The sequence below is a fragment of the Chiloscyllium plagiosum genome, unplaced genomic scaffold (assembly GCF_037043375.1).
Source record: "Chiloscyllium plagiosum isolate Xiang-an unplaced genomic scaffold, Cpla_swu_hap1 HiC_scaffold_40, whole genome shotgun sequence".
Classification (NCBI taxonomy): domain Eukaryota; kingdom Metazoa; phylum Chordata; class Chondrichthyes; order Orectolobiformes; family Hemiscylliidae; genus Chiloscyllium; species Chiloscyllium plagiosum.
The window spans coordinates 51,537,291-51,548,283 of record NW_028270178.1 but is presented as its reverse complement, the minus strand read 5'-3'; positions in this window follow the sequence as shown (position 1 = coordinate 51,548,283).

Below are 10,993 nucleotides of genomic sequence, written 5' to 3'. Positions count from 1 at the left end.
GGAGTACAGCAATGTCGGAGGATCAGTATGGAGGGAGTGCAGCCTTGTCAAAGGCTCAGTGTGGAGGGAGAGCAGCATTGTCAGAGGGTCAGTGTGGAGGGAGTGCAGCATTGTCAGAGGCTCAGTGTGGAGGGAGTGCAGCATTGCCAGAGGCTCAGTGTGGAGGGATGTAGCTCTGTCAGATGGTCAGTTTGGATGGAGTGCAGCATTGTCAGAGGGTCAGTGTGGAGGGAGTGCAGCAATGTCAGAGGATCAGTATGGAGGGAGTGCAGGCTTGTCAGCGGCTCAGTGTGGAGGGAGTGCAGCACTATCAGAGGGTCAGTGTGAAGGGTGTGCAGCTCTGTCAGAGGGTCAGTGTGGAGGGCGTTCAGCAGTGTCAGAGGGTCAGTACTGAGTGAGTGCAGCATTGTGTGAGGGTTAGTGTGGAGCGAGTGTAGCATTGTCAGAGGGTCAGAATGGAGGGAAGGCAGCATTGTCAGAGGGTCAGTGAGGAGGGAGTGCAGCATTGTCAGAGGATCAGTGTGGAGGGAGTGCAGCACTGTCAGAGGATCCGTGTGGAGGGACTGTAGCATTGTCAGAGGGTCAGTGTGGAGGGAGTGCAGAATTGTCGGAGGATCAGTGCGGAGGGAGTGCAGCACTGTCAGAGGACCAGTGTGGAGGGGGTGCAGGATTGTCAGAGAGTCAGTGTGGAGCGAGTGCAGCATTGTCAGAGGGTCAGTATGGAGGGAGGGCAACATTGTCGGAGGGTCAGTGCGGAGGCACTGCAGCATTGTCAGAGGATCAGTACGGAGGGAGTGCAGCACTGTCAGAGGATCAGTGTGGAGGTGGTGCAGGATTGTCAGAGGGTCAGTGTGGAGCGAGCGCAGCATTGTCAGAGGGTCAGTATGGAGAGAGGGCAGCATTGTCAGAGGGTCAGTGTGGAGGGATGCAGCATTGTCAGAGGGTCAGTGGGGAGGGCGTGCAGCATTGTCAGAGGGTCAGTATGGAGGGAGTGCAGCATTGTCAGAGGGTCAGTGTGAGGGAGTGCAGAATTTTCAGAGGATCAGTATGGAGGGAGTGCAGCATTGTCAGAGGGTCAGTGTGGAGGGAGTGCAGCATTGTCAGGGAACCAATGTGGAGGGAATGCAGCATTGTCAGAGGATCTGTATGTACGGAGTGTAGAATTGTGAGAGGGACAGTGTGGATGGATTGCTGCATTGTCAGAGGCTCAATGTGCAGGGAGTGCAGCATTGTCAGAAAGTCAGTGTGGAGGGCGTGCAGCATTGTCAGAGGATCAGTGCGGAAGGAGAGCAGCAATGTCAGAGGATCAGTGTTGCGGGAGTACAGCATTTACAGAGGATCAGTGTGGAGGGAGTGCAGCATTGTCAGAGGGTCTGTGTGGAGGGCGTTCAGCATTGTGAGAGGGTCAGTAATGAGTGAGTGCAGCATTGTGAGAGGGCCAATGTGGAAGGAGTGCAGCATTGTCAGAGGGCCAGTGTGGAGGGAGTGCAGCATTGTCAGAGGGTCAGTGTGGAGGGAGTGCAGCATTGTCAGATGATCAATGTGGAGAGAATGCAGCATTGTCAGAGGGTCAGTGTGGAGGAAGTGCAGCATTTTCAGATGGTCAGTGTGGAGGGAGTGCAGCATTGTCAGAGGATCAGTGTGGAGGGAGTGCAGCACTGTCAGAGGATCAGTGTGGAGGGAGTGCAGCATTGTCAGAGGATCAGTGTGGCGGGAGTGCTGCATTGTCAGAGGATCAGTGTGGAGGGACTGTAGCATTGTCAGAGTGTCAGTGTGGAGGGAGTGCTGAATTGTCGGAGGATCAGTACGGAGGGAGTGCAGCACTCTCAGAGGTTCAGTGTGGAGGGGGTGTAGCATTGTCAGAGTGTCACTGTGGAGAGAGTGCAGCACTGTCAGATGTTAAGTGAGGAGCGAGTGCAGCATTGTTAGAGGATGAGTGTGGAGGGAGTGCAGCATTGTCAGAGGGACGGTGTGGAGGGCGATCAGCATTGTCAGAGGGTCTGCACTGAGTGCGTGCAGCATTGTGAGATGGTCAGTGTGGAGGGAATGCAGCATTGTCCGAGGGTCAGTGTGGAGGGAGTACAGCATTGTCAGAGGGTCAGTGTGGAGGGAGTGCAGCATTGTCAGAGGATGAGTGTGGAGGGATTACTTCATTGTCAGAGGATCAGTGTGGAGGGAGTGCAGCATTGTCAGAGGGTCAGTGTGGAGGGAGTGCAGCATTGTCAGAGGATGAGTGTGGAGGGATTACTTCATTGTCAGAGGCTCAGTGTGGAGGGAGTGCAGCATTGTCAGAGGGTCAGTGTGGAGGGAGTGCCGCATTTTCAGAGGGTCAGTGTGGAGGGAGTGCAGCATTGTGAGAGGGTCAGTACTGAGTGAGTGCAGCATTGTGAGAGGTTCAGTGTGGAGGGAGTGCAGCCTTGTCCGAGGGTCAGTGTGGACGGAGTGCAGCATTGTCAGAGGGTCAGTGTGGAGGGAGTGCAGCACTGCCAGACGGTCAGTGTGGAGGGATTGCAGCATTGTCAGAGGTTAACTGTGGAGCGAATACAGCATTGTCAGAGGATGAGGGTGGAGGGAGTGCAGAATTGTCAGAGGATCAGTGTGGAGGGAATGCAGCATTGTCAGAGGGACAGTGTGGAGGAATTGCAGCATTGTCAGAGGGTCAGTGTGGAGGGATTGCAGCATTGTCAGAGGGTCAGTGTGGAGGGAGTGCAGCATTGTCAGAGGGTCAGTGTGGAGGGAGTGCAGCATTGTCAGAAGGTCGGTGTGGAGGGAGTACAGCATTGTGAGAGGATCAGTGTGGAGGGAGTGCAGCATTGTCAGAAGGTCAGTGTGGACGGAGTGCAGCATTGTCAGAGGGTCAGTGTGGACGAAGTGCAGCATTGTCAGAGGGTCAGTACTGAGTGAGTGCAGCATTGTGAGAGGTTCAGTGTGGAGGGAGTGCAGCATTGTCAGAGGATGAGTGTGGAGGGATTACTTCATTGTCAGAGGCTCAGTGTGGAGGGAGTGCAGCATTGTCAGAGGGTCAGTGTGGAGGGAGTGCCGCATTTTCAGAGGGTCAGTGTGGAGGGAGTGCAGCTCTGCCAGATGGTCAGTGTGGAGGGCGTGCAGCATTGTGAGAAGGTGAGTGTTGAGGGAGTGCAGCATTGTGAGAGGGTCAGTACTGAGTGAGTGCAGCATTGTGAGAGGTTCAGTGTGGAGGGAGTGCAGCCTTGTCCGAGGGTCAGTGTGGACGGAGTGCAGCATTGTCAGAGGGTCAGTGTGGAGGGAGTGCAGCACTGCCAGACGGTCAGTGTGGACGGATTGCAGCATTGTCAGAGGTTAACTGTGGAGCGAATACAGCATTGTCAGAGGATGAGGGTGGAGGGAGTGCAGAATTGTCAGAGGATCAGTGTGGAGGGAGTGCAGCATTGTCAGGGAATCAGTGTGGAGGGAATGCAGCATTGTCAGAGGGTCAGTGTGGAGGGATTGCAGCATTGTCAGAGGGTCAGTGTGGAGGGATTGCAGCATTGTCAGAGGGTGTGTGTGGAGGGAGTGCAGCATTGTCAGTGGGTCAGTGTGGAGGGAGTGCAGCATTGTCAGAAGGTCGGTGTGGAGGGAGTGCAGCATTGTGAGAGGATCAGTGTGGAGGGAGTGCAGCATTGTCAGAAGGTCAGTGTGGACGGAGTGCAGCATTGTCAGAGGGTCAGTGTGGATTGAGTGCAGCATTGTCGGAGGGTCAGTACTGAGTGAGTGCAGCATTGTGAGAGGTTCAGTGTGCAGGGAGTGCAGCATTGTCAGAGGATGAGTGTGGAGGGATTACTTCATTGTCAGAGGCTCAGTGTGGAGGGAGTGCAGCATTGTCAGACGGTCAGTGTGGAGGGAGTGCCGCATTTTCAGAGGGTCAGTGTGGAGGGAGTGCAGCTCAGCCAGATGGTCAGTGTGGAGGGCGTGCAGCATTGTGAGAAGGTGAGTGTTGAGGGAGTGCAGCATTGTGAGAGGGTCAGTACTGAGTGAGTGCAGCATTGTGAGAGGTTCAGTGTGGAGGGAGTGCAGCCTTGTCCGAGGGTCAGTGTGGACGGAGTGCAGCATTGTCAGAGGGTCAGTGTGGAGGGAGTGCAGCACTGCCAGACGGTCAGTGTGGAGGGATTGCAGCATTGTCAGAGGTTAACTGTGGAGCGAATACAGCATTGTCAGAGGATGAGGGTGGAGGGAGTGCAGAATTGTCAGAGGATCAGTGTGGAGGGAGTGCAGCATTGTCAGGGAATCAGTGTGGAGGGAATGCAGCATTGTCAGAGGGTCAGTGTGGAGGGATTGCAGCATTGTCAGAGGGTCAGTGTGGAGGGATTGCAGCATTGTCAGAGGGTGTGTGTGGAGGGAGTGCAGCATTGTCAGAGGGTCAGTGTGGAGGGAGTGCAGCATTGTCAGAAGGTCGGTGTGGAGGGAGTACAGCATTGTGAGAGGATCAGTGTGGAGGGAGTGCAGCAATGTCAGAGGGTCAGTGTGGAGCGAGTGCAGCATTGTCAGAGGGTCAGTGTGGCGGGAATGCAGTATTGTCAGAGGATCAGTGTGGCCGGAGAGCAGCATTGTCAGAGGGTCGATGTGGAGGGGGTGCAGCATTGTCAGTGAATCAGTGTGGAGGGAGTGCAGCATTGTCAGAGGGTCAGTGTGGAGGGATGCAGCATTGTCAGAGGGTCAGTGTGGTGGGCGTTCAGCATTGTCAGAGGATCAGTGTGGAGGGAGTGCAGCATTGTCAGAGGGTCAGTGTGGAGGCAGCACAGCATTGTCAGAGGGTCATTGTGGAGGGAGTGCAGCATTGTCAGAAGGTCAGTGTGGAGGGAGTGCAGCATTGTCAGAGGGTCAGTACGGAGCGGGTGCAGCATTATCAGAGGGTCAGTGCGGAGGGAGTGCAGCATTGTCAGAGGGTCAGTACGGAGGGAGTGCAGCATTGTCAGAGGATCAGTTTGGAGGGAATGCAGCATTGTCAGAGGGTTAAGGTGGAGGGAGCGCAGCATTGTCAGAGGATCAGTGTGGAGGGAGTGCAGCATTGGCAGAGGATCAGTGTGGAGGGAGTGCAGCATTGTCAGAGGGTCAGTGTGGAGGGAGTGTTACATTGTCAGGGGTCAGTGTGGAGGGAGTGCAGCATTATGAGAGTATCAGTGTTCAGGTAGTGCAGCATTTACACAGGAACAATGTGGAGGGCGTTCAGCAGTGTCAGAGGGTCAGTACTGAGTGAGTGCAGCATTGTGAGAGGGTCAGTGTGGAGGGAGTGCAGCATTGTCAGAGGGTCAGTGTGGCGGGAATGCAGTATTGTCAGAGGATCAGTGTGGCCGGAGAGCAGCATTGTCAGAGGGTCGGTGTGGAGGGGGTGCAGCATTGTCAGTGAATCAGTGTGGAGGGAGTGCAGCATTTACAGAGGATCAGCGTGGAGGGATGCAGCATTGTCAGAGGGTCAGTGTGGTGGGCGTTCAGCATTGTCAGAGGATCAGTGTGGAGGGAGTGCAGCATTGTCAGAGGGTCAGTGTGGAGGCAGCACAGCATTGTCAGAAGGTCAGTGTGGAGGGAGTGCAGCATTGTCAGAAGGTCAGTGTGGAGGGAGTGCAGCATTGTCAGAGGGTCAGTACGGAGCGGGTGCAGCATTATCAGAGGGTCAGTGCGGAGGGAGTGCAGCATTGTCAGAGGGTCAGTACGGAGGGAGTGCAGCATTGTCAGAGGATCAGTTTGGAGGGATGGCAGCATTGTAAGGGGGTCAGTGTGGAGAGAGTGCAGCATTGTCAGCGGGTCAGTTCGGAGGGAGTTCAGCATTGTCAGAGGGTCTGTAAGGAGGGAATGCAGCATTGTCAGAGGGTCAGTGTGGCGGGAGTACAGCATTGTCAGAGGGTCCATGCAGAGGGAGTGCAGCATTATCAGAGGGTCAGGATGGAGGGAGTGCAGCATTGTCAGGGGGTCAGTATGGAGGGAGTGCAGCATTGTGAGAGGATCAGTGCGGAGGGAGTGCAGCATTGTCAGAGGATCAGTGTGGAGGGAGTGCAGCATTGTGAGAGGATCAGTGCGGAGGGAGTGCAGCATTGTCAGAGGATCAGTGTGGAAGGAGTGCAGCATTGTCAGAGGGTCAGTGTGGCGGGTTTACAGCATTGTCAGAGGGACAGTATGGAGGGAGTGCAGCATTGTCAGAGGGTCAGTACGGAAGGGGTGCAGCATTGTCAGGTGGTCAGTATGGAGGGAATGCAGCATTGTCAGAGGGTCAAGGTGGAGAGAGCGCAGCATTGACAGAGGATCAGTGTGGAGGGAGTGCAGCATTGGCAGAGGATCAGTGTGGAGGGAGTGCAGCATTGTCAGAGAATCAGTGCAGAGGGAGTGCAGCATTGTCAGAGAGTCAGTGTGGAGTGAGTGAAGCATTGTCAGAGGGTCAGTATGGAGGGAGCGCAGCATTGTCAGAGGATCAGTGTGGAGGGAGTGCAGCATTTACAGATGATCAGTGTGGAGGGAGTGCAGCATTGTCAGAGAATCAGTGTGGCGGGAGTGCAGCAATGTCAGAGAGTCAGTGTGGAGGGAGTGCAGCATTGTCAGTGGGTCAGTGTGGAGCGAGTGCAGCACTGTCAGAGCGTCAGTGTGGCGGGAATGCAGTATTGTCAGAGGATCAGTGTGGCCGGAGAGCAGCATTGTCAGAGGGTCGATGTGGAGGGTGTGCAGCATTGTCAGTGAATCAGTGTGGAGGGAGTGCAGCATTTACAGAGGATCAGCGTGGAGGGATGCAGCATTGTCAGAGGGTCAGTGTGGTGGGCGTTCAGCATTGTCAGAGGATCAGTGTGGAGGGAGTGCAGCATTGTCAGAGGGTCAGTGTAGAGGCAGCACAGCATTGTCAGAGGGTCAGTGTGGAGGGAGTGCAGCATTGTCAGAAGGTCAGTGTGGAGGGAGTGCAGCATTGTCAGAGGGTCAGTACGGAGCGGGTGCAGCATTATAAGAGGGTCAGTGCGGAGGGAGTGCAGCATTGTCAGAGGATCAGTTTGGAGGGAATGCAGCATTGTCAGAGGGTCAAGGTGGAGGGAGCGCAGCATTGTCAGAGGATCAGTGTGGAGGGAGTGCAGCATTGGCAGAGGATCAGTGTGGAGGGAGTGCAGCATTGTCAGAGGGTCAGTGTGGAGGGAGTGTAACATTGTCAGGGGTCATTGTGGAGGGAGTGCAGCATTATGAGAGGATCATTGTTCAGGTAGTGCAGCATTTACACAGGAACAATGTGGAGGGCGTTCAGCAGTGTCAGAGGGTCAGTACTGAGTGAGTGCAGCATTGTGAGAGGGTCAGTGTGGAGCGAGTGCAGCATTGTCAGAGGGTCAGTGTGGCGGGAATGCAGTATTGTCAGAGGATCAGTGTGGCCGGAGAGCAGCATTGTCAGAGGGTCGGTGTGGAGGGAGTGCAGCATTGTCAGATTGTCAGTGTGGAGGGAGTGCAGCATTTACAGAGGATCAGCGTGGAGGGATGGCAACTTTGTCGGGAGATCAGTACGGAGGGAGTGCTGCACTGTCAGAGGAACCGCGTGGAGGCAGTGCAGCACTGTCAGACCATCAGTGTGGAGGGAGTGCAGCATTGTCAGAGGGTCAGTGTGGAGGGAGTGCAGCATTGTCAGAGGGTCAGTGTTGTGGGAATGCAGCATTGTCAGAGGGTCAGTGTGGAGGGAGTGAACCATTGTCAGAATGTCAGTGTAGAGAGAGTGCAGCATTGTCAGAGGCTCAGTGTGGAGGGCGTGCAGCATTGTCAAAGGGTCAGTGTGGAGGGAGTGCAGCCCTGTCAGAAGGTCAGTGTGGAGGGAGTGCAGCCTTGTCATCGGGTCAGAGTGGAGGGATTGCAGCATTGTCAGAGGATCAGTACGGAGGGAGTGCAGCATTGTCACAGGGTCAGTGTCGGGAGCGTTCAGCATTGTCAGAGGGTCAGTAATGAGTGAGTGCAGTATTGTCAGAGGAACAGTGTGGAGGGAGTGCAGCATTGTCAGGGAATCACTGTGGAGGGAATGCAGCATTGTCAGAGGATCAGTATGTACGGAGTGCAGCATTGTCAGAGGGACAGTGTGGAGGGAGTACTGCATTGTCATTGGATCAGTGTGGAGGGAGTGCAGCATTGTCAGAGGGTCAGTCTGGAGGGGGTGCAGCATTGTCAGAGGATCAGTGTGGAGGGAGTGCAGCATTTAGAGAGGATCAGCGTGGAGGGAGTGCAGCATTGTCAGGGAATCAGTGTGGAGGGAGTGCAGCAATGTCAGAGGATCAGTGTGGAGGGAGTGCTGCAATGTCAGATGATCAGTGTGGAGGGAGTGCAGCATTGTCAGAGAGTCAGTGAGCATGGAGTGCAGCATTGTCAGAAGGTCAGGAGAGGGAGAGCAGCATTGTCAGAGGGTCAGTGTGGAGGGAGTGCACCATTGTCAGAAGGTCAGTGTGGAAGGAGTGCAGCATTGTCAGAGGGTCAGTGTGGAGGGAGTGCAGCAATGTCAGAGAATCACTGTGGAGGGATTGCAGCAATGTCAGAGAATCGGTGTGGAGCGAGTGCAGCATTGTCAGAGAGTAGGTGTGCATGGAGTGCAGCATTGTCAGATGGTCAGTATGGTGGGAGCGCAGCATTGTCAGAGGGTCAGTATGGAGGGAGTCCAGCATTGTCAGTGGGTCAGTGTGGAGGGCGTTCAGCAGTGTCAGAGGGTCAGTACTGAGTGAGTGCAGCATTGCGAGAGGGACAGTGTGGAGGGATTGGAGCACTGCCAGAAGTCAGTTTGGAGGAAGTGCAGCATTGTCAGAGGGTCAGTGTGGAGGGAGTGCAGCATTGTCAGGGGATGAGTGTGGAGGGAGTGAAGTATTGTCAGAGGATCAGTGTGGAGGGAGTGCAGCATTGTCAGGGAATCACTGTGGAGTGAATGCAGCATTGTCAGAAGGTCAATGTGGAGGGAGTGCTGCATTTTCGGAGGATCAGTCCGGAGGGAGTGCAGCAATGTCAGAGGACCAGTGTGGAAGGGAATGCAGCATTGACAGAGGATCAGTACAGAGGGAGTGCTGCACTCTCAGAGGATCAGTGTGGAGTGGGTGCAGCATTGTCAGAGGACCAGTGTGGAGGGAGTGCAGCACTGTCAGAGGAACAATGTGGAGGGAGTGCAGCATTGTCAGAAAGTCTGTGCGGATGGATTGCAGAACTGCCAGACGGTCAGTGTGGAGTGAGTGCAGAATTGTCAGAGGGTCAGTGTGGAGGGAGTGCAGCATTTACAGATGATCGGTGTAGAGGGAGTGCAGCATTGTCAGAGAATCAGTGTGGCGGTAGTGCAGCAATGTCAGAGAGTCAGTGTGGAGGGAGTGCAGCATTGTCAGAGGGTCAGTGTGGCGGGAATGCAGTATTGTCAGAGGATCAGTGTGGCCGGAGAGCAGCATTGTCAGAGGGTCGGTGTGGAGGGGGTGCAGCATTGTCAGTGAATCAGTGTGGAGGGAGTGCAGCATTTACAGAGGATCAGCGTGGAGGGATGCAGCCTTGTCAGAGGGTCAGTGTGTTGGGCGTTCAGCATTGTCAGAGGATCAGTGTGGAGGGAGTGCAGCATTGTCAGAGGGCCAGTGTGGAGGCAGCACAGCATTGTCAGAGGGTCAGTGTGGAGGGAGTGCAGCATTGTCAGAAGGTCAGTGTGGAGGGAGTGCAGCATTGTCAGAGGGTCAGGACGGAGGGAGTTCAGCATTGTCAAGGGTCAGTCCGGAGGGAGTGCAGCATTGTCAGGGGGTCAGTACGGAGGGAGTGCAGCATTGTCAGAGGATCAGTTTGAAGGTAGGGCAGCATTGTCAGGGGGTCAGTGTGGAGAGAGTGCAGCATTGTCAGAGGGTCAGTTTGGAGCGGGTGCAGCATTGTCAGAGGGTCAGTGCGGAGGGAGTGCAGCATTGTCAGAGGGTCAGTACGGAGGGAGTGCAGCATTGTCAGAGGATCAGTTTGAAGGTAGGGCAGCATTGTCAGGGGGTCAGTGTGGAGAGAGTGCAGCATTGTCAGCGGGTCAGTTCGGAGGGAGTTCAGCATTGTCAGTGGGTCTGTAAGGAGGGAATGCAGCATTGTCAGAGGGTCAGTGTGGCGGGAGTACAGCATTGTCAGAGGGTCCGTGCAGAGGGAATGCAGCATTATCAGAGGGTCAGGATGGAGGGAGTGCAGCATTGTCAGGGTGTCAGTATGGAGGGAGTGCAGCATTGTGAGAGGATCAGTGCGGAGGGAGTGCAGCATTGTCAGAGGATCAGTGTGGAGGGAGTGCAGCATTGTGAGAGGATCAGTGCGGAGGGAGAGCAGCATTGTCAGAGGATCAGTGTGGAAGGAGTGCAGCATTGTCAGAGGGTCAGTGTGGCGGGTTTACAGCATTGTCAGAGGGACAGTATGGAGGGAGTGCAGCATTGTCAGAGGGTCAGTACGGAAGGGGTGCAGCATTGTCAGGTGGTCAGTATGGAGTGAATGCAGCATTGTCAGAGGGTCAAGGTGGAGGGAGCGCAGCATTGTCAGAGGATCAGTGTGGAGGGAGTGCAGCATTGGCAGAGGATCAGTGTGGAGGGAGTGCAGCATTGTCAGAGAATCAGTGCAGAGGGAGTGCAGCATTGTCAGAGGGTCAGTATGGAGGGAGCGCAGCATTGTCAGAGGATCAGTGTGGAGTGAGTGCAGCATTGGCAGAGGATCAGTGTGGAGGGAGTGCAGCATTGTCAGAGAATCAGTGCAGAGGGCTTGCAGCATTGTCAGAGAGTCAGTGTGGAGGGAGTGCAGCATTGTCAGAGGGTCAGTGTGGAGGGAGTGCAGCATTGTCAGAGGATCAGTGTGGAGGGAGTGCAGCATTGTCAGAGGATCAGTGCGGAGGGAGTGCAGCATTGTCAGAGGATCAGTGAGGAGGGAGTGCAGCATTGTCAGAGGGTCATTGTGGAGGCAGTGCAGCATTGTCAGAAGGTCAGCATGGAGGGAGTGCAGCATTGTCAGAGGGTCAGTGTGGAGAGAGTGCAGCATTGTCAGAGGGTCAGTGTGGAGGGAGTGCAGCATCGTC